We start from the raw sequence: 26,769 nt of genomic DNA, 5'->3' as shown, positions 1-26,769 counted from the left end.
AACCAATTTCATCATTCCCAGGTTGCGAGTGACTAGTCCGGTTGGCAACTGCATGAAGTTAGGTGACTTTCGAATGAGGAGTGGACAATAGTTGAGATTTTGCATTCCTTATAGGGGAAGACGACAAACTGATTAAGTGTTGGGAGTTGGAGATTGGACATGTTTGCGCTGCATTACCAAATTTCCATATTGGCTCTTATTATCATTCACGGTTTTTAATGGGGAATACTAAAGTGGTATCAGAGCCACAGGTCTTGCCATCTTGTGGGTCAAACAAGAAATAAAATGATAGTGGGGTATGAAGAAAAAACTTTACAGTTTCAGTCACCTCCAACCAGAACAAACAAGGTCTTCTGAACAAATTGATATTGAAGATAGCTATATAGTGGATGAGGAATTGATTTTTTGAACAGGTGAACAAACTGAACACGCTAAACAGGTTGATCATTTTGAACACGCAGAACATGTAAACAACATGCAAATGGCACATAATGAAACTGAATGAGACAGGGAAGTAAGGGAAACATTGCGGGCTATTAGAGATGGGCAGAATAACGTAGTTGACGCGCTTCAACAACTTGCAATTAATAGACAACAATTAGCCCCTGTTAGTAGGAGAGCCCAGAGCCATTATAGTGGAGGTAATAGTTTAGTTGGATAGCCTCGAGTTGTTAAGAGTCAGTGTTTAATGCAAAAGAAGAGGCAACACCACTAGCAACACCAAATTTACTACCAGACAATGTTATGGCAATGTATGATGAATGAGATTTGTTTCTTAATCTTATTAAACAAAATATGTCCTTTGTCCAATATCTAAATCAGAGAAGGGAGTCAAATAGACAACAACAGGATAGGAGGCCTAGAGCACCAAACAGAGACTTAAAAGCATGCTATGAACAAATAATCTCTCCCTACTTTTGATGGCAGTAGTAAGACATTTGCGAGAGCTTGGATGCACAAGCTAGACACGTACCTAACTCTTAGACCCATGTCAGAGACAGAAGCCATTAGATTTGCTACGATGCACTTAGAGGGAGCGACATATGATTGGTGGCACCACGGGTTGGTTACACAGGATCATGGTCTCATTACATCATATGAGACTTTCAGCTCTAAGCTGATTACTCACTTTGACAGGAAGGATATAGAGGTCTATCACAGGAATTTGGCACAACTACGACAAGGCGGATCTCTAAATGATTTCATTGACGAGTTTCAGTAGATTTCGGTGATGGTTCCTGACATGACAGAATAACTTAAGGTAATGTTGTTCACTGAGGGTTTGTAGGATAGATATAGAGGTTTGGTTAAGGTACTTAAACCAAATGCTCTGGATGATGCTATTAAGATTGCACACGATCTAGAGTCACCCTCTTTGATATTACAACCTCCTAAGAAGACGTATAAGGGGACCTCTTCTTTCTAAAGGAACAAAAACTAGATTAAGGCTACACCTCCTAGGATGGACTTTGAGACACAGAATGAACTCAGGAGGAAGAAACTATGCTTCACTTGCAGAGAGGCATGGACGTCGGATCATAGATGCCTTGGCAAGGGCAAGATACATTATGTAGAGGTACTTTCAGAGGAGGAGGATAAGCAGGAGGAGGGCAGCGATGTTGAGGGCAGTGATGAGGAGGAGAACGAGGATCGACCACCTAGAGAAAAGAAGAAGGCAGGTACCTAGGAGTAGCCTCCTATCATAGCATCACTTTCTAGCGATCCCACAGGACACCCCTTTCGTTTGAAAGGAATTGTTAAAGGACAACGTATTATATGTCTCTTGGATACAAGTGCCTCACATAACTTCATAAGCTCACGATGGGTTACCAAGAGGAATTTATAGAGTGATGACATACCTGAGTTTGAGGTTAGGGTGGTAGGAGGTGAGAGATTGAGATGCGCAGAGAAGGTGTCAAGACTTATGATTCATTTTGATGATTTCCTTCTTGAGGAAGATTTTTATGTGGTGGATTTAGATGGACTAGATGTCATGTTGGGGAGACAGTGGTTATAGACCATAGGCAAATATACGGTTGACCATGAGAAGATGCAGTTGGAGTTCTTACAGGATGGCCGACAGATGGTCCTCAAGGCTATGCCAGAAGGGGAGCCCAGGTTGATAACAACTCACAGGATGGAAGCCATTTTGAGGCACGATGATATCGAGTGGGCGACATAGTGTTTCATCTCTTCTAAGGAAACATAAGATATAGGACAACAATACCATTATGACATCCAGACAATGCTTGACAAACATAGGAGGGTCTTTGAGGATTTACCCCTAGGTATTCCACTAGATAGAGGGTTTGAGCATATCATTGAGCTAGAGGAGGGCACCAAACCTGTCATTACCACTCCTTATCGTCACCCCAGGCATTACAAGGAAGAGATAGAGAAGACGATTAAGGAATTGCTAGATATCAGACATATTAGGCCCAGCTCCAGCCCTTTTGTCTCTTCAGCGATGTTGGTTAAAAAGAAGGATGGCACCCTTCAGATGTGTATTGATTACTGTTCCCTTAATAAGAGGACCATTAAAAACAGGTATCTGATTCCCCGCATTGATGAGTTATTGGATGAGCTTCATGGAGTTGTTTATTTCTCGAAGATAGATCTTTGATCGGGATACCATGAGATACGAGTTCAAGAGGAGGATGTGCATAAGATAGCTTGCAGATGCCACTACGGACACAATGAGTTTTTGGTGATGCCATTTGGGTTCACTAATGCACCAGCTACTTTTCAGTCATGCATGAACCACATCTTTAAAAAATAGCTACAAAGGAGTGTGCTGGTCTTCTTTGATGACATCTTGATCTCTAGCAGGACTTGGGAGGAACATTTTGCAGCACTTAGATGAGATCCTTAGTCTCATGGAAGAACACTCTTTATTTGCAAAGGAGTCTAGGTGCGAATTTGGACTAACTGAGATTCTTTATCTGGGACACGTGATTGGTGTAGAGGGAGTTAAGGTACATTAGAAAAAGATACAAGCAATCCTTGATTGGCCACCACCGAGAGATGTATCTGAGTTGTGGGGCTTCCTTGGCCTTTGTTCTTATTACAGGCGATTCGCTAAAGGTTTTTCTCAGGTAGCAACCCTCTTTACCGATCTAACACGGAAAGGGGCATTTAGATGGACTGAGGATTCAAAGGCAGTCTTTGATAGACTGAAACAGGTGATGAGCACGTGCCCAATTTTGGCACTTCCTGATTTTTCTAGATCCTTTGTTTTGGAGTGTGATGCTTCAGGGAGCGGAATCGGGGCAATTTTGATGCAAGACCGACATCCCATAGCTTTTGAGAGTAGGAAACTGAGGGGCAGCGAGTTATTATATTCTACTTATGATAAGGAAATGCTGGCCATAATGCACGCTTTAGCCAAGTTTAGACAGTACTTGTTAGGAAGTAAGTTCATAGCAAAGATTGATCATAACAGCCTGCGTTACTTTTTGGAACAGAAGGAGTTGAATGAAAGACAACAAAAATTGGTCAGCAAGGTTCAAGCATATGATTTTGACATTGAATATGTCAAGGGGAAAAATAATATTATTGTTGATGCACTTTCTAGGAGACCCTCAGTGATGGAGTGTTGCACCATTTCTAAGATTTTAGCAAATTCGAAGTCCCAACTGTTAGTTGAGTATTCTAAAAAGTAAAAATACTCAAGCTTGTCAAATTATGGATGGTCTATTTCAGGATGATTGGTACAAGGTAATGAATGATATTATATATTATAAGTGTTAATGTTATAATTCTGTCGGATAAATTATATTATATATGTGAGATATATAATATATGACAAATATTAAATATGGAATAATTAACTTATATTAAGAGTGATATATATATATTTTATTATATATATTGTTATATAACAAGTATAATATATTGAGGGTATATTACTTGTGTTATAACTATAACTAATGTAAGTTAATATGTTAAAGAGACATGTCTCTTCAAGAGACATGCCTCTTTATTTCACATATATATTCGTTCATATAGTAACTTGGAAAACACATAAAATTCCACATGTGCTATTACAAGTTCAAATCCTATTTCACTAACATGGTATTAGAGCAAAGCCTGGGAGGAAAGATGTAATATTGTCGTAGATTTATATGTTTATGTCATTGAAGTTGAGAGTCTTTGAATCAAATGCAATTAGTGAGTGTTAGCCAAATTCATCAAGCGTTGAGACATTCTTCTTTCCCGCGAGTAGATGTGGAGCATGGATTGTACGGGCTTGCTAAAGTTGGAAGCTCTGATGAACTCTAAATGGGAGATGTAGGGATTTTTCGTCCACTCAAGTCTGGTCATTTATAAAGTCCATTGGGGAGAGAAAGGCGACTGCGAGCATTCGGGTTTATAGAGAAGGGTTTATTTGTTTTTGCCTCTACTGGAAACTCTAGGCCTCTCTCAGCTTTTCTTACAAACATGGCGTAGTGGATCATGACCATTGTGGGTGCCAGTAGTATAGAAACAATGTTTGTGTCCTCTAAGGCTTGGCAATGGGGAGCAGTTCAAAGGATCGCCACTTTAGTACAGAGGACCCGAGGTTAAAAATATATTACTGGCATACTATTACTCTAGTGAACCAGATCTCAATTCACACATTTTCGAAGAGGAACAGAGTCAGCCTCACATTAAAATACATTATCGAAGCACGTGACGATTCTGGTGAGTAATCTTTAGAGAAAGATCCACATTGAGGGTTATCTATATATGATCGCGATCATAGAGTTTATCATATTCTTGGATGTGGGTGATACTTTTATTGTAGCAATGAATAGTAGAAATATCTAAAAGCACGAGGCCCAGTAATTGGAGACATCATAATTCATTACGAACATAATTCCTTGATGATTTATCAGATTTTGTTTAGTGGTCGGAAAATTGATGCACTCGACCGCTTAAAGCAGGAAATTTCAAATAACAATATCCAAGTGAGTGCACTTGGTTGAGAATCCATTATAGTCCACACCTTGCATGTGACTAATAAATATGATAATGGGATATTCATCTATCAACTAATATTTTAAAGATGTGGCTAATGAGGGAATGTGCCATCTAGTTCCTTGACTTTAAAGAAATGGAAGCTTTGAGACATCTCAAGTTGTCATGGATGGAGTAAGGAGATAGATTTGTAACCTCACAAGCTTTAATCCATCTATTCTGGCTTCCTCAAAATGAAGATAAAACACCCGAGAAAGAATAGTTGTCTTTCATCACTGCTTGTTTGTTTATAAGGCTCAGGTATTGCAGAGGTGGAGGTGTTTCAACACTAATAGAGTCTTTATCAAGAGTTGTATATGTAATTGTTTATCCCAAATTATAGTTTGTGTGACATCTCATCAATATTTCATTGGAGGATTAGCTAATGCAACTCAAGAATGGACACATAGATACCATTAGTTTTCATTGTATGAAGATAGAGGAGGTTGTATGATCTGCAACAGATGCAACACAATGGCCACTATTTTTTAATTAATACTAGTTGGTATGTTGAAGAGCTTCATAAAAGTAGCATCACCTTCATTGAATCCGAAGAGACTCTTGTGTGTATAGCTGACGGTTCTTCAATGCCAAAGAGTTGGATCATTAAAAGGATAAGGCAGGCTGTTCATGTGCACACCAATAGAACATGAAGTATTTCTTAATTCTTGTGACTCTAAAGTGGAGCCCAATATGTTATTTACTGTGCAAGCTAGGTTAAACATACAATTTGGGAGGGCTGATTGCAAGGGTCTTTGTTGTAGCCTATAATGTTTAATGTGATTATGAATACACTTAGCTATGTGGTGTTAGAGTTGTTAGTGTAAAGCATTCAGTTTGCAAATTCATTATTGCTTAGACACCTTTCCTCTAAAGGAGTGCATACAGCAATGAATAATTGATCATATACTTATATGATTCTGTATGATATATTATGAAGAATGTAATGATTGAGGGTAGCGTTTGCTTGAAGGCTCTGGTCAAGACGGCAATTCAAAATGAACAGAAATGATAGCTTTCACGATCAACGTTAAAGTGATTTACAGATTCCCTACCACCATGTATAGGGATGGAATTATTAACTCCTAGAGACATCTTCCATCAACAAAAAGATAGTGCATACCTTTCTTTATCACGAGTTGTACCTAGTGTCCAGAAACAAAAATTAAAGACTCATTTAATGAGTGTTTCACGAGTAAACAGTACAAGAGAAGTGTACATATATTTTTGTATCTCAAAGACACTAATGATTTATGCAAGGTTGGTTAATTTAAATTATTATCTCCTCAGACTATCCATAATATCAGTCCCAAATCAGTTGAAGGCACCAGGCAAACTATCATACAGTTCGTATAAATGGAGAGCCTTGCACTATATGGCACTAGGGGTTGTTTTTTTATTTTGACATGACAAGAGCTTGGATTACAAAGATCATGTTCTACACAGGGATCGTGTTTTGTGTACGTATTATGTTTTATGATGGATCTTGTAGGGATCACTCTGAAATACCAATTTCTACAGATGGATACAAAGATCTTACAAAATGATGGACACAAATTTTTGTTGTTAAGTTACATTCATTTCAAAATATCAAATAGAATTGGGAGGTACAAATTAGCGTCTACCAGGAAGGTCATATAAAGGCATCAAACATAGTTAGCTGGTATATTAATGGGAATTTTACATTGTGGGGAAAATAATAATCAATGTTCTATTCCCGTTGTTTGACAAATGCTTATATCAAGACATAATCTGATTTGTTGCATATGGACCCTCAGTGGAGCAACTCGTATCAAGGATGTGCATATAAGTACTCATTATCTTTGAGTTTTACATTTCTCTTATTTTGTATTTCTATAATTACTATAAAGAGCTATTTGCCTTGATCTTTTCCTTTGTCTCTGAGGATGTCCTTGCAAGAAAAGAAGATTGGTACATTAAGCATGCTACCAAATATTGTCCAGCCTCAATCTTATGATAGTAGCTTCAAAGAAGCTGTGATTTAGGATTCGCGAATTATCTGATGATTAGGTTGGATAATGTGAGTTTCTTAAAGCAAATATCTTCGATGATTGAAATTATGAGAGGGAGTTTGACAGTTCATTAGAGGCAACCTTGGAGAAAGAGAGAGAGCAGAAAATAAAATGCTTAAATCAAACTTTTGATGATATTGGTTCAGAAGGAGTAGACCTTGATTGATGGATTCTCCACTAGTCAAAAACTATAACAGCTAAAGGACTATGATTCATGGGATAAAGTTTCATGTATGTAGGTTGGAAAGCCTAATGCTATCAGGATAACCATTGAACTAAGGAAGCATGAAATGACTTGCTACCAAGAGGTTAGAAGGATGACAACAGATTTAGAGGAAGTTTGATACTTCATTGGAGAGAACCTTGTGCTAAGAGGTCAGAAAAGTTGATAGCAAACTAAGAGGGAGAAACCTTATTCTCTGATATGTTTTATGGTGAATGTTGTGACAACACCACATGACAGTATTTGTGGAGACTTCAAGCGAACTTTTTATGTCATACATGTATGAGCCTGTCCCTTGTGTACATCGTGAAGAAGTGATGACTTCTAAATGATTATCACTTGTATTAGGAGAAGTTCTTGTAAAGTGACGTCCTTACAATAACTTGTAGCATGATTCATTTTTGCGAAATTGTTTCATGTAAAGGCTTTATCTTATAAATCAACAACTAGGCGGTTGATATCATTAATTTGATTATCTGCAAGTTGCTTGTATAGATATATTTTCGGTACTTGGTGTATATCTTGCCTTGATATTTTGATAGGCCATTACCACATTGAGTACTTGGTGGATATCATTTAGTTGATGTTTTGATAGGCCATTACTCAGAGTATTTGGTGAATATCATTTGATTGATATTCTGATAGGCCAATGCTCATGTTACCAAATATGATATCAAATAGTAATTGGTGAATATCATATGTTGATATTCTGATAGGCCAATACTTACATGATATCATATTCTAGAAATCTTCTGATCAAAGATTTCCTATATGTATTATTTTTGAAATATTACCTATGGTGTAATCTCTATGTGTTTTATCATTCTTCACTAAGAGAGTGTTAATGTTATAATTCTGTCGGATAAATTATATTATATATATGAGATATAATATATGACAAATATTAAATATGGAATAATTAACTTATATATATATATATATATATATATATATATATATATATATATATATCTTATTATATATATTGTTATATAACAATTATAATATATTGAGGGTATATTACTTGTGTTATAACTAATGTAAGTTAATATGTTAAAGAGACATGTCTCTTCAAGAGACATGCCTCTTTATTTCACATATATATTCGTTCATATAGTAACTTGGAAAATACATAAAATTCCACAAGTGCTATTACAAGTTCAAATCCTATTTCACTAACAATAAGGATAGAATCTACTTAGTACCAGAATTTAAACTTAAAATGAATATGCACACTATACATGATGCGCCTTCAGCGGGTCACCCAGGTTTTTTTAAAACCTACAGGCAGATTAGAGAGAGATTCTCATGGAAGGGGCTTAAAGACGATGTATTGTAGTATGTTAGAGAGTGCCAGACTTGTCAGCAGAACAAGTTAGAATAGGGCTTCCAAGCAGGTTTACTTCAGCCTCTTCCTATTCCAACTCAAAGGTGGGAGAGTATCATCGTGGATTTTATTACAGGGTTGCTGAGGTCCAAGGCAGGGGCTGTATTTTTGTGGTGGTTGACAGATTCACTAAGTTCGCGCACTTCTTTGCTATTGTAACAGACTGGTTGGCCTCTTAGGTGGCAAAGTTGTTCTTTCGAGAGGTTTTTCGTCTTCATGGATTACCCAAGACTATCATGAGTGATAGAGACAACTGGTTTCTCAGCACCTTTTGGCAGGAGGTTTTTAGATTGGCAGGTACCAAGTTGACACCCAGTATTAGCTATCACCCACAGACGAATGGTCAGACCAAAATAGTGAATAAATGGGTGGAAAGGTATTTGAGAAACTACATTGCAGGTCAGGAAAGAGCTTGGGTTAAATGGTTGTATTTGGGGGAGTATTGCTATAACTCCACATATCATATGTCCATTCGGATGACTCCTTTCCACACTCTTTATGGCTATGAACCTCTCTCTTTCATTGATTTGGTTTTTATAGGACAGCAGGGCTCCCTTAGCCAAAGATTGGGTTCTGGATCAACAGGATATTTTCAAATCTCTTAAGGATAATATTCAACAGGTGCAAAACCAACAGAAGTTATATGCTGATTGACATCGTACTGAGCGGAGCTTCGAGATAGGTGACATGGTTTATCTTCGTCTCCAACTATATAGACAGAGCTCCTTGAAGAAAAGTGGGTGAGAAAAGCTTAAGCCCAGATTTTACGGACCTTATTGCATCACCAAGAGAGTTGGTGAGGTTGCTTACGAGTTGGATTTACCTGGTGACAGTCGAATCCACAACGTGTTTCACATCGCATGCCTCAAGAAGGCAATTGGTCAGCAGGTTGTACTGTCAGAGGGCTTGCCTCCACTTGGCGAGGAGGGTAGACTTGTATTGGAGCTGATAGAGGTGATTGAGACCAGGGAAAAGAAGCTGCAAAACAGATCTATCAGAGAATATCTAGACCGTTGGAAGGATTTACCGTATGAAGACACCACTTGGGAAGGTGAGTCTATTTTACAGCATCCATCATTGAGATTGCTTGAGGGCAAGCAATCCCGGGAAGGGAGGATTGTCATGTCCCCTCTTTCGCGCTAGTTCTTTTGGCACCTGGTTAATCTATCTCCACATCCAGATAGATTAACGACATTACCAGTAAGGATGCCTGCCAGTCACAAGGGAAGATTTGTCTTCAGTTTGTCTAATATGTTACTTTATGTTTTATTAAGGCATTCACTTTATAAAGTGACTTAAGTGACTAGAAGACGAAATTGGTGGTTTATCCCACATTTCTTATCCCAACACTTATCCCCCACTTCGAGGCTATAAATAAGAGACCTCCTCTTGGGAAAGACACAGCGAATGAATATATGATAATTCTTCAAATCTTGATGGTCGCTTAACGTGTGATTGGATTATTCTTAAGGACGGAATCCCTTAAGAAAGTTTTGATACTAGACGCAAACCCAGTATTCATGTACATGTTCTGAGATAATGAGTAGACACACTTTGGAACAGATAGCAACTGGTGTTGATAGTGAACTCCATAGGGTGATTGAGCACAGTCCGAGGACATACTTTTGATACTGGGCATGAGTGACAGTCGAAGATTGGTTAATATCTGCATATTGGAGTTAAAGGGCAATAGCAGAGGAACGTCATCATCAGGCGAATATGACATGGATACTCGGGGAAATACAAACCACAATGGTAATGTGATATTTAGGCAAGTTTGTTATAGGTGGTAGCTCACGGGATGCATTATTATTGAAGGAAACCGATTTCATCATTCACAGGCCGTAGGTGACTAGTCGGGTTGGCAACTGCATGAAGTTAGGTGACTTTTGAATGAGGAGTGGACAATAGTTGAGATATTGCATTCCTTACAGGGAAAGACGACAAACTGATTAAGCGTTGGGAGTTGGAGACTGGACGTGTTTGCACTGCATCACCAGATTTCCATATCGGCTCTTATTATCATTCATGGTTTCCAAGGAGGAATACTACAACAGATGAGTGAAGATGTTGATGAACAAAATAGTTTTCATATTTTTCTGCTACAGACATTACTACATCTGCCTATTGGTATCTTTGCTTCAGCGTTATGTATATGATCAGTGCTTGATCATTTGTTGCTGCACATATCATTTACTTTTAGTAAAACCAACTGTACGCATTCCTACCTTACTAAGCACCTATTATAGAACTTTTAAACCCCTAAATGCGAAGTTCAAGTTGGTTTTACATCCCAACGCTTGCCTAACATAGGCCAATGTAGGTTGCAATGAAGTTGCTTACCTCCCAAATTTGGGCACCTAGTTTGTTGTTAGTTCCAAGGTGATTATTTTATTTTTTCACAAAATGTTAAAGGCTTATAATAGGCATTCTAAGATTTATTACAAGTATATAAACATTGTCATGGGAAGTTGGCTTCCACAACATTTACTTCACTGAACCATGGCAAAGTCGGCATTTTGTGAGATGATTGGAGTACTTCATATAGGGAATAGAGCCACGACAACATTATTCCATTGAACCATTCTTGATCAGTCTCATGGGCTTTTCTTACAACTGATCACACTGGAAACAAAGTGTTTTAGATACAGAACGATGCTTTCTTTTTCGTTTCTCTGAGATATTAGACCTCTCGTGGGCTCGTGCTCTACACAATGGTGCCTCTTGGGCTCGGCTTTTGTGTGTTGTGGACTCTCTCCTGAGCGCGGTGGTTAAGGTTGCGTAGCCTCCAGATGTTGTCAGGCTCATGAATTATTAAGACCTTATGATGCTTGATGCATTTTTGGATTCCTCCCAATACTCACATATTGAGGCAAGTGTCAATACAATCACAAAGCATTGATTTCATAACCATGACGCAATAAGATGCCATCAACGCTGCCTATGCCTCCATATACCTATCGGGCTTGATCATTCTGTCAAATAGTATGCTTATGCTCCTTGCATCAGCATCTTATATGCATAGTTCTCTGCATTGGAAGTGCTCAAACTTCGCTATATATATATTTCAAATATACATTGCCACTTATTGGTAAGGCCAACATTACGCATACATTATGTTGAACAGTCAACGCTGTAGGCACATTGGGATGAAGACATCGACTCTCTCCCTTTGATGTTACACTATAGACTGCATCATACTCAAGTCATGGAGACTAATGCTTATCGACCTAGTGTACCAAATGAGAGTTAGATTCACCCATTGAACGACAAAACCTACTGCAATTTTTCTTTGGGGCAGAAATCACCAAACTAATCTGTACCAAAGATAGATATTTGATCTGGTTCTTGGAAGGTTAGGGACACCTCTATTTAGTTGTCACATCTCTTCTTTAATCCATTGTGGGAGGGAGGAATGGTTGTGTCAAAACCACGACAATTCATTTGACTCTCGACCTTCTGAGGTGTTGATGGCTAGATCTTTAAAATTGTGAATTCGCTAGTTGATTAACATCAGAACTGTTTTGTCATTTTGTCAAACAGTTCCTAAGTCTTCTTCACCTGCATCTTTGCATGAGTCTGTAATAGTTGGCATCTAAACTTGTGCAGAAACTGAACATTTGTTAGAGTCGGATGAGCCGGGCACCATCGACATTGTTCAATATTGGCCGCATGGAGAATGGGGGAATTTGATGCTCATAGAACATCGAATGATGTCCATCATCATTGGCTTTCTTCTTACAAACAGAGAGGTTATGAACTTCAACCCGCTACTTCCTTGATATAAGATCTTTTGCTCATTGTCTTTTCATACCACCCTTGTGTGAAGTGGGAATGAACTCAGTTCACTCCTTTGCTAACCAATGTTTTGCCGAGCTTTTCACATGTATATCTGCCATAGCCGACTTTAAAGAACTTAGGTTCATTGTGAATCCATGATGACTATGTTGACATTCTGTTCAAGAAGTGCCATGCACATTTACCATCCCACGTCATCTTTTAACAGTGCTTCCATTATGTATAGCAGGCTATTTGAAGCCACAACATCTTCCAAACAACCTTGGTTATCTAATCATCAGTATGGTACTAGAACTTGGGATTTATGGTTGTTTATTTTGAATTGAATCCATGAAATTGAACCAAGAGGAATATTCATAATATATTTTTGCAGCTGATCATGGACGCGTTCTAATATATGCCACTAGCTTGATGATGACCTTGATTCTCCTATTTTTTTACTAACTGCTGAAAATTGCACTCCTGAAGCTGACTAAGTTCTTAAACTTTGGACTACTGTTGAATTCTAGTACCTTTGAATCGAACCTCGAGCTCTGACTAAGTTCAGAATCTTGAATCATGTTTCGACTTTGAATTTGAACTTGGGTCTGGGCACTCAAATTTGAAGCAGGAACATTCTGAACCTTGAACTTGAGAGCCTTTGAGTCTGCATTTCAAAATTTGAACTTGTGCCTTTGACTTATACTTTTGAATCTGTTGGATCCGAGACCTTTGTGCTCCTATTTGAGCTTAACTAGAGTCACTAAAAACCAATTGAACCAGTTCGAATCTGTGAGAACCAGGTTGAACTGCGTTGTACTGGATTGAACTACTTTGATCCTATTTCAATGAGGTTCAAGATTTATGTATAAGAAAAATAAAATGTTCATTTGAGCTAGGGTTGTCATGAAGGTGACCTGAAATTTTAAATTTTAAATTATGGTCCATGCTAGGGCTAACAGATAGGTATCATTACACCTTACCAAAATGTGCAAAGTGAAGCCTGAGAGAGCGGTTCCAAAGAGCATGGTATGGTATGAGCTTGTGGTACCACCGGTGGTGTACAATCTATTTGGACAAATCCCTCGACTGTTGGCAAGAAATTTGGAATGCATGGAGTAATAAAGAGCTATAAAGGAAAGAAAACAAAGAAGATAACAAGTACTCCAACAGTTCATTGAAAGGACACGAGAATTGGAGGAGCGTGATAGTCTAAGGAAGATAACTAGACACTAGAACAATTCATGCCCCTGTTTCCAAATAAATATCCCGGGCGAGTGCCAGAGGAAGACATCGAGGAGGAAGCCGCACTGCAAACTTTGCGTCTCCATCAATAGGAGGAAAGACGTCACAACTTAAGGGGATTGGTGAACCACCCTTGGAGTACAAATCAAATCGAGGGAAGGTTGATTGAAAACACAATGGAAGGTATAGCCGAAGTACAAATCAAATCGAGGGAAGGTTGATTGAAAACACAATAGAAGGTATAGCCAACTTGGCTATCTTGGAAGCACCGCAGAGGAAGGGTGGGTGGCAGAATCCTGAAACCCTCGAACAAAGAGAGCATCAATAGGAAAAAAGCTCAAGCCACACATAAGGGGAATCACAAGGCGAAGGAGATAGTATTGGACAAAGAACCCAAGAATCTAGTCTGTTAGGAAGGAGCATCCCAACAGTTGGGAGCATCACGACAGGAGGGGGCATCTCGGCAGGAGGGGGCATCCCTGCAGGGGGGAGTAGCGGTAGGAGGATGGCGTTAGACAAACAAAAATTCCTTAGATTTACTTGGGAAGGATTAGAGGAGCTTGCACATCATTGTAAAACATGTATGACTATATCGTATGCTTATAGAAAGAATAATGCCGATGAATGGTTAAAAGCATTTGCAGCCACACTAAGAGTCATAGCTATTGATTGGTATACAAACTTGGAGGCTGCAAAGAAGGCCACATGGAAAGACCTCCGTACTGCCTTTGAGGAGGAATTTAGACTTCTAAGGGATGATGATGAGATAGTTACAAAAATCTATAATACAGGACAAGGGAAAAATGAATTGGTTAGAGCATATAGCAGGAGACTCAAGGAGTTAATAGGGAAGCTTGACAACAAACTTGCTGATGGATAAAAAAGAAGTTGTTCATTGAGGGGCTAACTCCGTCGTTAAGACAGAAAATAAAGATAGTAACCATCTTCCTTTGTTGATGCATGCACTCGGGCAATGGATATAGAAAGTGAGAACAAAACTTCCAAAGCCAAGAGACATGGAAGTGGGAGTGAAAGTTCACAGGAGAGCAGGGATGAATCCAAGACCATCCAAGCCCTGAGGAAGGACATGATGAGGCTAATGGAGGAGGTAATAGGAAGGAGAAAAGAGAGGAGAGGGAACTGTGGTGTACAAGTTGCGAAAAGGAAGGACACACAAAAGGGACATGCGCTCGCAAAGCCTTTTGTGATATTTGTCTGGTGTTGGGCCACATAGCTAAGGACTATCCCTACAATCTAAAAGCACGAAATGCACATGTATCTCCATGAAACACAAATATAGAAGCTTCACCTGGAGGGTATAGAAATAATAGGTAGGGAAGCAATAACAATAGCAATAATAACACACCCAAGAGAGCAATCTAGTATGATTCCAAAGGAAGACCTATGATCCAATGTAGGTGATGCAACGAATGGGGGCATTTTGCTTGGGATTGCTAGAATAGTGAAGGGCATAATGGAGGAATGTTATGTGAATGGTGCAGACCGAGTAATCATGAGGATGCCAATTGCCCTAGAAAAAAAGGGGCGAACATGCTTGATATTGTAGAGCTAGAAAACAAAGTGTTGGCCATTACAAGATTGTAGGCAAGGAAATTGGTATATCCTAATGCATCTACAGAGAGAGAAAGATTCCAAGAAGTTAGAAAAGACATTCAAGATAACATGGCAGAGGGAGGGAAGGTAAGTATGGTTGAACTTCCAACCACTCAATTGGTACCAAACATCATGAAACAAGTATTGGAGACCACTAGTCCTGTGAGTATTACGGATCTACTAGAAACACTACCTTAGTAATGGGTAGCAATAATATAAGGAGCAAGTGACAAAGGAGAATCGTGTACAGAGAAAAGAAAAGAGGGAGCACAAGCCGAGAAAGAGACTAACATCCTATTCACTATAGGCATGGGGAGAACACCTGTAGTGGTAGAAATTGAGATAATGTGATGCAAACTCACAAATACTATCATGGATGGAGGGTCGGGCATGAACGTCCTACCTGAGGAGGCGTGGAAGGTACTAGGGAAACCTACACTCTGGCCACCCACATTCCAACTGGTGAGTGCAGACCAACATGGAATCAAGTCGATAGGAACTTAGATGGGACAAAAGGTAGTAATTGGTACACAGGAGTTCCTCTTGGACTTTGTGGTGATTACCTTGGAGAAGAAAGGTTATGCTATGTTGTTGGGGAGAGGATGGCTAGTCATAGCAAAGGTCATCCATAATTGGAAAAGATATACTCTTTCCATAGAAGTAGACGACCGAGAGTACACAATTGATCTAAAGAATCTGTTTGTAAGATAGGATTTGGCATCCGACTTTGAGGTGCAAGGAGAAGACGGGGAAGGAGTGGAATTCAATGAAGGAGTACTCTAGCTTGGGGAGTGCTTAGAAGATGAAACATGCTCCCTCAATAGCTTGTTTCACTGGCAGATGGGAGACTATGAAGTATTCCAGCCAGAATGTAATATGTTGCAAATCCAAGAATCCAAATTAGAAGAAAAATACCTATAAGGTATAAGGAGTACAAGGAGGGTACAACCACCCTCAATAATAAACCAAGACATATATTTAGCAAGGAGAAGAAAGTGGAATATGAGGAGGCTAAGCTGTAAACAATAAACCTAGGAGAGAAGGACTAACCCAAGGAGATCCTCATAGGGGATGATTGGGATCAGGTGTTGAAGGTGACGACGTTTAAAATCTTCCTCGAGTATAAAGACGTGTTCGCATGGATGTACAAGGACTTGAAAGGAGTGCCACCGAAATTGTGCATCCATCCAATATTGTAATACTTGGAGCAAGATTGGTGCGCAAATAGCTGTACCAAATGAAAAGGAACTATGTAGCCAAGATTCAGGAAGAAATCACGAAAATGCTTGAGGCAGGAATTATATTCAAGGTGCAAACCAGTGAGTGGGTATCGCCTATAGATATATCACTGAAGGATGAGAACCAAATTTAGATATGCGTTGATTTCAAATACGTGAATGTAGTAACTATAAAAGACCCCTTTCTAATCCCTTTTACTAATAGTATTCTAGAAGAGGTGGCTGGCAATGAAATATACTCTTTCATGAACAGGTTTTCAGGATATAACCAAATCAGCATTGCTGAGGAGGATATGCTCAAGACCACATTTGTAGTCGAAGATGGAGTGTATGCTTGTAACAGGATGCCGTTTGGCCTGTGCAATGCTCTAGCCACCTTTCAAAGGATCATATTGCATATCTTCGACAATATGTCTGTAGGGTACTTCAAAGCCTTCCTAGATGATTGGTCAATCTACAGTGGGAAGGAGCACCACCTCAAAGTTATTGGTGAATGCATGGATAGATGTAGGAGAACAAGGCTGGCCTTGAATCCCAAGAAATGTAGGTTCATGGTTCCACAAGGTAGACTTCTTGGCCATATAGTATGCAAGGGTTGAAAACAGATCTTGACAAGATCAAGGTCATCCTAGACATGGAAGCGTCATTGGATGAAAATGGTGTCAAGTCCTTTTTGGGGCATGTGGGGTACTACAGGAGATTTATAAAAGGATTTGCAGAAGTATCTCTACCCTTAGAAAAACTAAGCGGAAAAGGAGAACGGTTTTGTTGGGAGAAAGAACAGGAGAAGGCCTTCCAGGAATTAGAAGAAAGACTAGTGGGGGTTACAATTCTCATATACCTTGATTGGAACAAGGAATTCCACGTCCATGTAGATGCATCTAATTATGCAATAGGTGCCACCTTAGCACAAACTGGGGAAGGAAGGACTGGACCGTCCGGTGTACGTTACAAGCAAGTTGCTATCAAAAGCAAAGCAAAATAATAGCACCATCGAAAGGGAAGCTTTAGGTATGTTATATGCAGTTTAGAAGTATAGACATTACTTGTTAGCTACTCTTTTTACATTTTTTTCGATCATTAAGTACTCTTTATCTTGCAAAGAAGTCGATGATCCAAGGGAGAGTAAGTAGATGGCTAATCCTTCTGCAAGAATTCGCTTTTAAAAACATAGTCTGCCCAAGGAAAAGTCATGTAATTGCAGGTCAGTCCTAGAAGTGAAGTAAATGAGGACTTTCTAGATGCCCATTTATTTCAAATTGTTGTACCACCTCAGTGGTATGAAGGGATCAGATAATACATGCCAATTGCTACCTTTCTAAGGGAGATGCTAGCAGCAGAGAGGAGAAAATTGCACTCGAAAGTAGGACATTCTAGTTGATTGATGGATTGTTGTATAAGATGGGGCCAAATGAGGGATTAAGGAGATGTGTCATGGAGGAAGAAATCCAAGGAGTTCAAAGAGAATCCCATGAAGGGTTGGCAAGGGGCCATATGGGACTCGATGCAACACCTAGAAAAGTGTTGTTGGCTGGACTTTGGTGGCCTACACTATATGCAGATGCTCGAGAATGGGTCCTGAGCTGTGATATGTGTCAGAGGGTTGTCAAACCCCTAAAAAGAGATTTCGTGCTGCTGCTTCCATCACAACCACAAGAATTATTTTAACGTTGGGGGTTGGACTATGTAGGGCCCTTGCCTACAAGCAGTAACCACATATGCAAATACATAGTAGCGACACTAGAATATCTTACAAAATGGGCATAGGCACGAGCACTCCTAGATAACACAACCTTTTTTATGACCAAATTTCTCTATGAGCATATAGTAACAAGGTTTGGTATACCACTACAACTAACAAGTGACAAAGGGGTACACTTTAAATCAGGCAATCAGAACTATGACAAGTGAGTATAAATTTTTTATTCTTTTTCCAGTCCATACTATCCAAGGGCAAATGGTCAAGCATAATCTACAAATAAAATATTGGTCACAATTTTGTACAAGACTTGTGGAGTTGAACAAGGAGACTAGGAAGAAAGACTTTCAGTAGTTCTGCGGGCGTACATTACTACCTAGAAGGCCACCATGGGGCAAAACTCCTTTCATTTAATGTACAGACAAGAGGTAGTGATGCCAATGGAATATGTAATACCCAACCTACGAATAACAGTTCAACACAGGCTAGGAGATGAGGAGAGTTTAAGGGAAAGCCTCAACACTCTAATAAAATTGGATGAAAGGACACGAGCTCAATGAGCTACTGAAGTAGCACAAAGTAGGCACACATTCTGGCATGAGAAGCACTTAAAAAGGATGAATTTTAGATTAGGCCAATTGGTACTCAAGTATAATGGAAAGCATGAAATAAAGCCGGGTTAGTTTAAAATTCGATGGCTGGGACCATACAGGATATTGGAAGTGCAAGACAATGGAGCACTTAAAAAGGATGAACTTTAGATTAGGCCAATTGGTACTCAAGTATAATGGAAAGCATGAAATAAAGCTAGGTTAGTTTAAAATTTGAGGGCTAGGACCATACAGGATATTGGAAGTGAAAGAAAATGGAGTCACAAAATTATCGACTCTGGATAAAAATCTGTTGAAAGACTTGGTTAATGGGTCTAAGTTAAAACCATATAAGGAAAGAAATGAGCTTGTTTCTACTTCATAATTGCAAAAAAAAAGATGTAGGGGGCGAAAATTTGAAAAGAAATATAAATAAATTTGACTCTTATCATGGATCATTCTATAAATCAAAGTATCATGAAGGAGGGATGGTGGACAAAGTGATTGGAGCAAAAGGGGAACTAACATACCAAGTGCAAACAAACCTACACAAGTACGGCCCAAAATAAATAGAGGTGGACGACAAAAGAGAATTGAAGTACTCATACGATGGGCAAGTAGTGGCGTATGAACTCATATTGGAGCATACGATGGGCAAGTAGTGGCGTATGAACTCATATTGGAGCACGAGGGAACAATTTATGAGTAGGGAGTTGCAACAAGGAGAAAATGGAGTTAGGGTTGTACGAGGAGCATCCAAGCCGTACGAGTTGTATAGACAACCATAAAGGACCGTACGTGGAGTGTTTACCGTACAAAGTAAACGGTTTATTAATGCATGCAGATAATAGACAAGAACATGTAACACAAAAGTATTCATTTTATTATTTGCATGTATACAGAAGATACAACAATATTCGATATGAATGATATGATGATGCTTCTTAGTCCATTCCGGACGGTGTACATATACCTTCTTGAAGGGGTGACTCAACCGTTATGCGCCTGTTTGGATACAATTCTACCCGTTGGCTACAATATAGATTTTACCGACATCATCCCCCCCAAAAAAAAGTCATTTTCGAACGACAATTACAAAATATTCGAGACAGATTAACAAAACGTAATACATTAATTGACTAACTATAACAAGATAGATCTGTTTCTGTCACATCACATTCACATTCCTCTCGTGCTTGCACCAAATTGGTCTCCAAAAACACGTTGCATCTGTAGCCTCTACTAACACAATGCTGTCACCTTAGCCAATCTGACCTTGATAGCCACCCATGCCACATTCTGTGCTTCCAACGCTTGGGTACACTGAGCCAAGTGTCACTCTACTGCCTCCAACTGGATGATCAGCTCCTCTCGAGCTCTCTATGCATCCACCAAGACAACCTCATGTCCAACAACTACTTCGAGTGCCTTAAAGCGTATCACCCCTCTCAAAAGGCTTGCTCTAGTGCTCTCTCCACCTCTGGCAGACAGACACTCCATGCCTGTAGTAGCTCCAGGGCTCATCAATTGGTCACACTTCCCATGATTGATAACTGAACTGACTGGGGGTCTAGGGGGCATCGCCCCCAGTGAGGTCGAGGGGCAGCGCCCTTGCGGGGTCCTGGGGCTTTGCCCCAGGCGCTCTCCCTATCGCGATACAAGGCGGGGTCGAGGGGTAGCGCCTCCGTTGTCAAGACCAAATTAGCACTCTCAAACCCACACAAAAGTCTATGGAACACACCATTTTTTGTGATTTTCTTCCAATCCCATACTCTTTCTGCCAATCGCTTATGTTTTCTTCATTACCTGTTTATGTCTGTACCTCCGGTACCATACGTTTTCCATTCTCAACTGTTCTGATCTGTTTTTTTTTTTTACGACTCTTGTTTCCTGAAGAATACGGCGCCTTCCTCTTGAATGCTTTGGTACGACCTCTGTTATTACTATACCTTTGTCAATGCGGCTTCTCTGATCCCTTTTATTATATCACAACCTAACTCCATATGGTGTACAACCACCTGATGCAATGCTTCTGTAGTGTATGTGTTCTCCTTTGCCCATACGACCTAATTACTTCCTGGTGGATACTGATTTACAATGTTTGGTAAGGTATCTTTTATGCTGGCTTTCCTTGCTGTCGTATCCTTTACCAACAGCCGTATGGCCTTCTCAATTGACTCTGTGTATCCGTATGACTGTACATCAGTGCTCCCTCTTATGCTCAAGTGCCTTCTCCTTCTTCGTCTGTATAGACTGTATAGCGTACGGTGTTACCTTGTTTAATCGTGCAAATATTCCAGATATTGGCTTTGCCCTCCCACGATAGGTCGTACATTTCATAATTTTCTCTAGAAGTTCGAATACCGTACAATATCTCTTCTGAATTTTCAAGCCGTACGATACTCTATTGTATGGGGCTAACTTTCTAGTGAATCGTACAGTGTTTTTTAATTTTAATTTTCCTCTTGTCTATGCAAATATGCTCGTGTCGTTGTACGTTAGTTTTCCTATCTTTTATAGTCTTCCTAATGGGCTGTACGGAATTCTCAATGAACCATACGACATTCTTCTAATTCCCTTCTTGACTGTACGTCGTACGGTGCCTTTTTTTTTTTTTTTTGGCCCCCACTTTTCCAATTCCGTACGGTGTGTTTTAATACTTCTTTAGTTTGTAATTGCTCTTTGTATGGTATGATCTCCGTTTGGTGGCCATTCTGTAGGGAACTTATGCTTACTTCCTCTGAGCCATACGATCAAATATTTCTCCCTTTGGTGGTCGTACAGTTCCTTAATTGACTGTTAATAATGTCGTTCTTCATTTCTGTACTCCTTTATTAAAAATCTAGTCTCTTATTACTTTATTAGTGTCTTTTATTTCTTTATTACTTCTGTGCTCGTACTCCGAAATTATGTTCAACTTTGTATTTTGCCTACATTTACTTATCTTACATATATACATTATTTACAATCATTCTTCTCTCTCAGTTGTTCGTTAGTAGGGAAACATTTCTTTTATGATAGACTTTCAGCTTTGACCCATTCACTACATCGGCTACTTTCTTCCCGCCGAGCATTCATAATTTTATTGCTCTGTTATCACCCACTTCACGGATTTTATATGGCCCGACCCACTTCATTTTGAATTTGTCTGGTTTGATCTTGTTGCGCCCATTATACTTCAACACTAGTTGTCTCGATTGAAATCTGCTCAACTTCAAGTGCTTGTCATGCCATGATTATGCATGTTTTCTGTAACCTTCGTGGCCCGTTGTGCCTGCAATCGTTGCTCATCAAGTTTATTTAAATTATACAATCTCTCCCTCAGACTATCCATATCGCCCAGTTTGTTCTTGAAACTCGATACCATGAATTCCGTCCACTGCCACTCCTTGCCGCCAATAACTGTATTCTTGATTCTAGAACATTCACTCCGTACAACTGCAATTTTTATTAAGCCCTTCCTCTTTGTTTCCTGTGCAAACTGTACGATGTGTTTTCCTTGTTGTTGGTACCTTTCTACTAAATCCGTGGTGCAGTGTAACCTTTTCTTTCCATGCAGTCTGCTCACTATGTACCGTACGGTGGAATCTTTCCTTTTACTAGATTTGTACAGTATGTTGTTCTCTTTAGCTTCAGCTGTAACTGCCTTTTCTTCATCCACTTCTCTGTATTCCTTCAGACATTCATTTTCCTCTCCCTTCTCACTTTCGTCGACCCTTAACGTATTACAGCTCAGAAAGAGCTCATAAGCTTCCATCTGCCAATGAAATAGACCGTTTACCAACTCTAAGTCGTCATCATTCGACTCACCTTCCAACCGTAGGACTCCTTCCTCATCTGCTTCCATTTGCTTCTTACCTTCATCCTCTCCTTTTGAATCAGATGATTCGGCTTCTTCTCCCACCATTTGTTTATGTAAATCAGTAATAAATCTCCGTCCTCTGCTCTCCATTGATAGTGTATTTTTTTTCCAGTCATGTTTAACTTTTTCTTGTATGAGCCATCCTCGTCCAAGAATGGTGTCATATCCCCTTCTTTTTAGCGAGATGACTACAAAGTCGAGTAGGAACTGTTGTGTTCCAATAGTTACTGGTTGTGCCATCAGGATCCCTAGAGGCTTAATGCCATGTTGGTCTGCAATTAGCAATTAGCATGTGGGTGGCCACAACATTGGCTGTCCCAACTTCTTCCAGGTATCTTCTGGTAGGACATTTACCCCCGAACCTCCATCCACAATTGTGTCTGAGAGGATCGTTCCCAATATACACATTTTTACGACCACCAGATGCCTTCCTAATGTGAGGGCTAGCAGCATTGGGTTTGCTGTGCTTGTTCTGCTTCCCTTTTCCGTCCGAGGTTCTTCTGGTAGTTTAGCAGCCGGAGCCAAGTTTGTGAGTGCTGTTCGTAGTTGGGGCATTGTGAGGATCAGATCATTTAATTTTACTGGCACTTCAGTTTGTAATATCCGCCTTATGATGTTTTGTTCTATGTAGTTCATCATTGAGGTACCTGCAGTGTCCCCCTTCTCCATTTGTGATTTCTCTGTCTGCATCCCCTTCTCAATTTCTACCCGTGCTTCTTCCAGTCTCTTCTTTTCTTCCGTTGGGTCTGGGTACAACTTTGCTTGTTCACGTGTAATTGCCAGGACTTCCTCTTCGTCCGTTCTTGATTTGATGTTGATCAAATTCACTCTTGATTTCGATTTTGGCCACTTGGCATCTTCATGGTCTCCAGGACCACACCATTTGCATAACAACTACGGTGTGTTCGTTGTTGTACAGTTTCATGCAAAGTGGCCCCACAAGTTGCATGCCTGACATTGAACCATCGGTTGGCCGTTTGCATCATATTGAATCCGATTGCTGCCCTCATTATTTTTGTTGTTGTTGTTGGTGGTGTTATTTTGTCCCCTTCTGTTGTTTCTGTACCCACCCGAGGTGGCATCGTCATTGTTTGTGTTCTTGTTCTCTCCTGACGTGGATGCATATTGTGTTAGGAGCACTTGTTGATGCCCTATTTTTTTCATATTGAAGGGGCATTCCTTTGTGGAATGTCTCGCAACTTGACAGATATCACAGAACTGATTCTTTGGACAAGATCCCTTAGTGTGACCTTCTATCTTGCATTCTATGCACCATAGCTTGTTTTCTCTGGTCTGGCTATTCTATTTCTGCATATTCTTAAACTCTTTCATCATCCTGATCATATCCTTCTAGAGGGCTCGGACCTTCTTACTGCTCTTTTCATCACTACTGCTATCCTCAAAAGAGGATTCATCCAAGTTGGATGATCTGCTTTTCTTCTTCTTTTTCTTTGTTTTTTGTTCACTCTCTACGTCCATCGCTCGATTGTACGCTTTAGTGTACGACGATGGCAGTACAATCTTCATTTTCCTTTTTTAACTCCGGGTGTAGTCCTTCTAGGAACCATCTCTTTTTCGGCTTGTCTTCTGGCTTACTTTCCATTTTATTTACTAATTCTTTTAGTTTTCTAGCATATACACAGACTGTTTCATTTTTTTCTTGTTTTGTGGTGTAGATTTCTGCTACTATCTCATTGTCGTTTCGTAGCAGTTGAAACTCTGTAATAAATTCTTTCTTTATGTTTTCCCATGTGGTTAGCTTTGCCATATCAGTGTCAAAAAACCAATCGATTGCTGCACCTCGTAAGGTGGCTAGAAATTGCCTTGCCCATTCGTCTTGGTTGTTTTCTCCATTCGCTGTCTAAATCGTTTCACAAGTTTTGCAGTGTCTGATCGGGTCAGTCGTGCCATTCCTGTCAAACTTTGGTAATTTTTCCTTTGGACTGGCCATTGGTACCCTTTATTTCTTTTGTTGTGCGCTGTTGTTTGTACTTGCGTTTTGTACTCCCATACCGCTCTGAACACTCGCGTTACGGACACCTACATTCTCAAGTGGCGTGAAGGCTTCCTTAAGGACTTGGTTGTTTCAACTAAATTGTATTTGCTCGTTAGGTGTATTAGGGACGAAGAGTTCACCCTACGCTTGAGTTCCTTTGACACTCCGAGCTGTGCTGGTCCTTTCCCTTCCGTTCAGATTCCCCCTTGGCATATACGAGTTTGCTAATTCTTCTTTTGTTCCTTCGATCAACCTTTGCCTTTTTTCGGACTTCTATCAACCTCTCCCTTGATCGACTTGGTGACTGCACTCCGTTCATTAATGCTCCTGTGGTATCGTGGTCACCTCCTGTGACACCATTGCTGTACCCTTTAGTGAGTTGTTGCAGTCTGTGCCTCCAGTCGCTTTGTTGTGTGCGGTTTACTATTTTCCGTGCCACACGTATGCTGTCATCTTTTGGATTCGTATTTCTATCTTTATCCAATGTGTTCAACATTCATAGCCCCCGGTTCTTATAGGGAACAGCGCCAAATGTTTACCGTACAGGGTAAACAGTTTATTAATGCATGTAGACAATAGACAATAACATGTAACATAGAAGTATTCCTTTTATTATTCGCATGTATACAAAAGATACTACAATATTCAATATGATTGATATGATGATGATGTTTCCAAGTCCATTCCGAACGGTGTACATATACCTTCCCGAAGGGGTGACTCAACCGTCATGTGCCCGTTTGGATACATGGAGGTGGTGAGTAGTACGGGCAAGAGACAATCATACGCAAGATTTGGAAGTTGCATGTACAGGAGGCCGTACACAAGTGTTGGGAGGAGTTTGTACGTAGGAGTTGGAAGTCATATTTGCAAGACTATACAAAGGTATTGGGAGGTGGTTGTTGTTGGTAAATTCTATATTGTAGCCGACGAGTAGAATTGTATCCGAACAGGCGTGTGACGGTTGCGATACCCCTTCGGGAAGGTATAAGTACACCATCCGGAATAGATTTTGAATCATCATGGGAGTTATTGTTATAAGCACATTGCATATATGAGTAAAGTATCTGTTCTGCATTATATCGTGCTATACTACATGTGTTAATTATCCTTTTACCCTGTACGGTAAACATTTGGTGCTGTTGCCAATCAAACCTGGAATGAAGGATGTGTGATGAAGATTAATGCCTAATTTGCTTAACAAGGATAGAAATAAGATAAAAGATAAGGATAGAGTACACACAGCACAAGAAGTTTTAATTTTAGCACAGCAGCGGAGCACAAACGAAAGCTTTAGTAGATTGCCAACGGACAACGAGGGGGTGAAGGGGCACAAACGAAGGGAGTGCACTCACCTAGTAGGCTGAGGAGTACTAAGGAATTGCTGGAGGAGACTCGATAGCGATTGAATTTGGTGGAAGAAACAAGGGAGGAGTTCATTAACTTGTATACATCGAGGGTAGAGCAGCCGAATGGAAGGGAAACAACTCGCACGGCTCGAAGTGCCGAGGGAGCACGAGCGTAGAGTGAACTCTTCGTTCTTAATACACCCGATGAAAGGATACAGGAAGAGAATCGAACAACTTCGCTTGAGGAAGATCTTTTCTCACCAAGTAACGTAGTTGTTAGAAGTAGGATAGTTGTCCGAAGCAGTGCGGTTGTACAGAACAACGTGGGTGTGCAAAACAATGTAGGTGTTGTGCAGAACAACATGGGTGCTCAGAACAACGCGGATACTCTGAACAACATGGGTACTCAGAGTAGCGTGGGTACTTAGAACAACGCAGGTACTCTGAACAACCCGGGTACACAACAGGTACCTTAGAATCAGAAGAAAGTAACAATGACAGGACCAAAGGAGAAATTGCCAAAGTTTAATGGAGACGGGACGATAGATCCAATTAGACATTGGAAAACGTGTGAAACATTATGGGCTGCAAACGATGTAACAGATGAAGATGATTGGGTCTAGTATTTTCCTGCGACCCTATGGGGTGTGGCAATTGATTGGTTTGTGGATGTCGACCTTCGGAAACTGACTACATGGGCGAAGGTCAGAAAGGAGTTCATAACAGAGTTCCGATTGCTACGGGATGATAATGAAATT

At 40.0% G+C, this 26,769-nt stretch overlaps 1 protein-coding gene across 2 annotated transcripts in view; it reads left to right on the top strand.

Annotated features, from left to right (window-relative positions):
• LOC149576009 (transcription factor) overlaps positions 1 to 26,769 on the top strand; it is a 73,187-nt gene that overhangs the window by 4,284 nt on the left and 42,134 nt on the right. The window lies entirely within an intron of this gene.

The sequence above is a fragment of the Cupressus sempervirens genome, chromosome 1 (assembly GCF_028749045.1).
Source record: "Cupressus sempervirens isolate cs-2001-9-10 chromosome 1, ASM2874904v1, whole genome shotgun sequence".
Classification (NCBI taxonomy): Eukaryota; Viridiplantae; Streptophyta; class Pinopsida; order Cupressales; family Cupressaceae; genus Cupressus; species Cupressus sempervirens.
The sequence above is the reverse complement of the archived record's forward strand: the minus strand, read 5'-3'. Positions and strand labels throughout refer to the sequence as shown.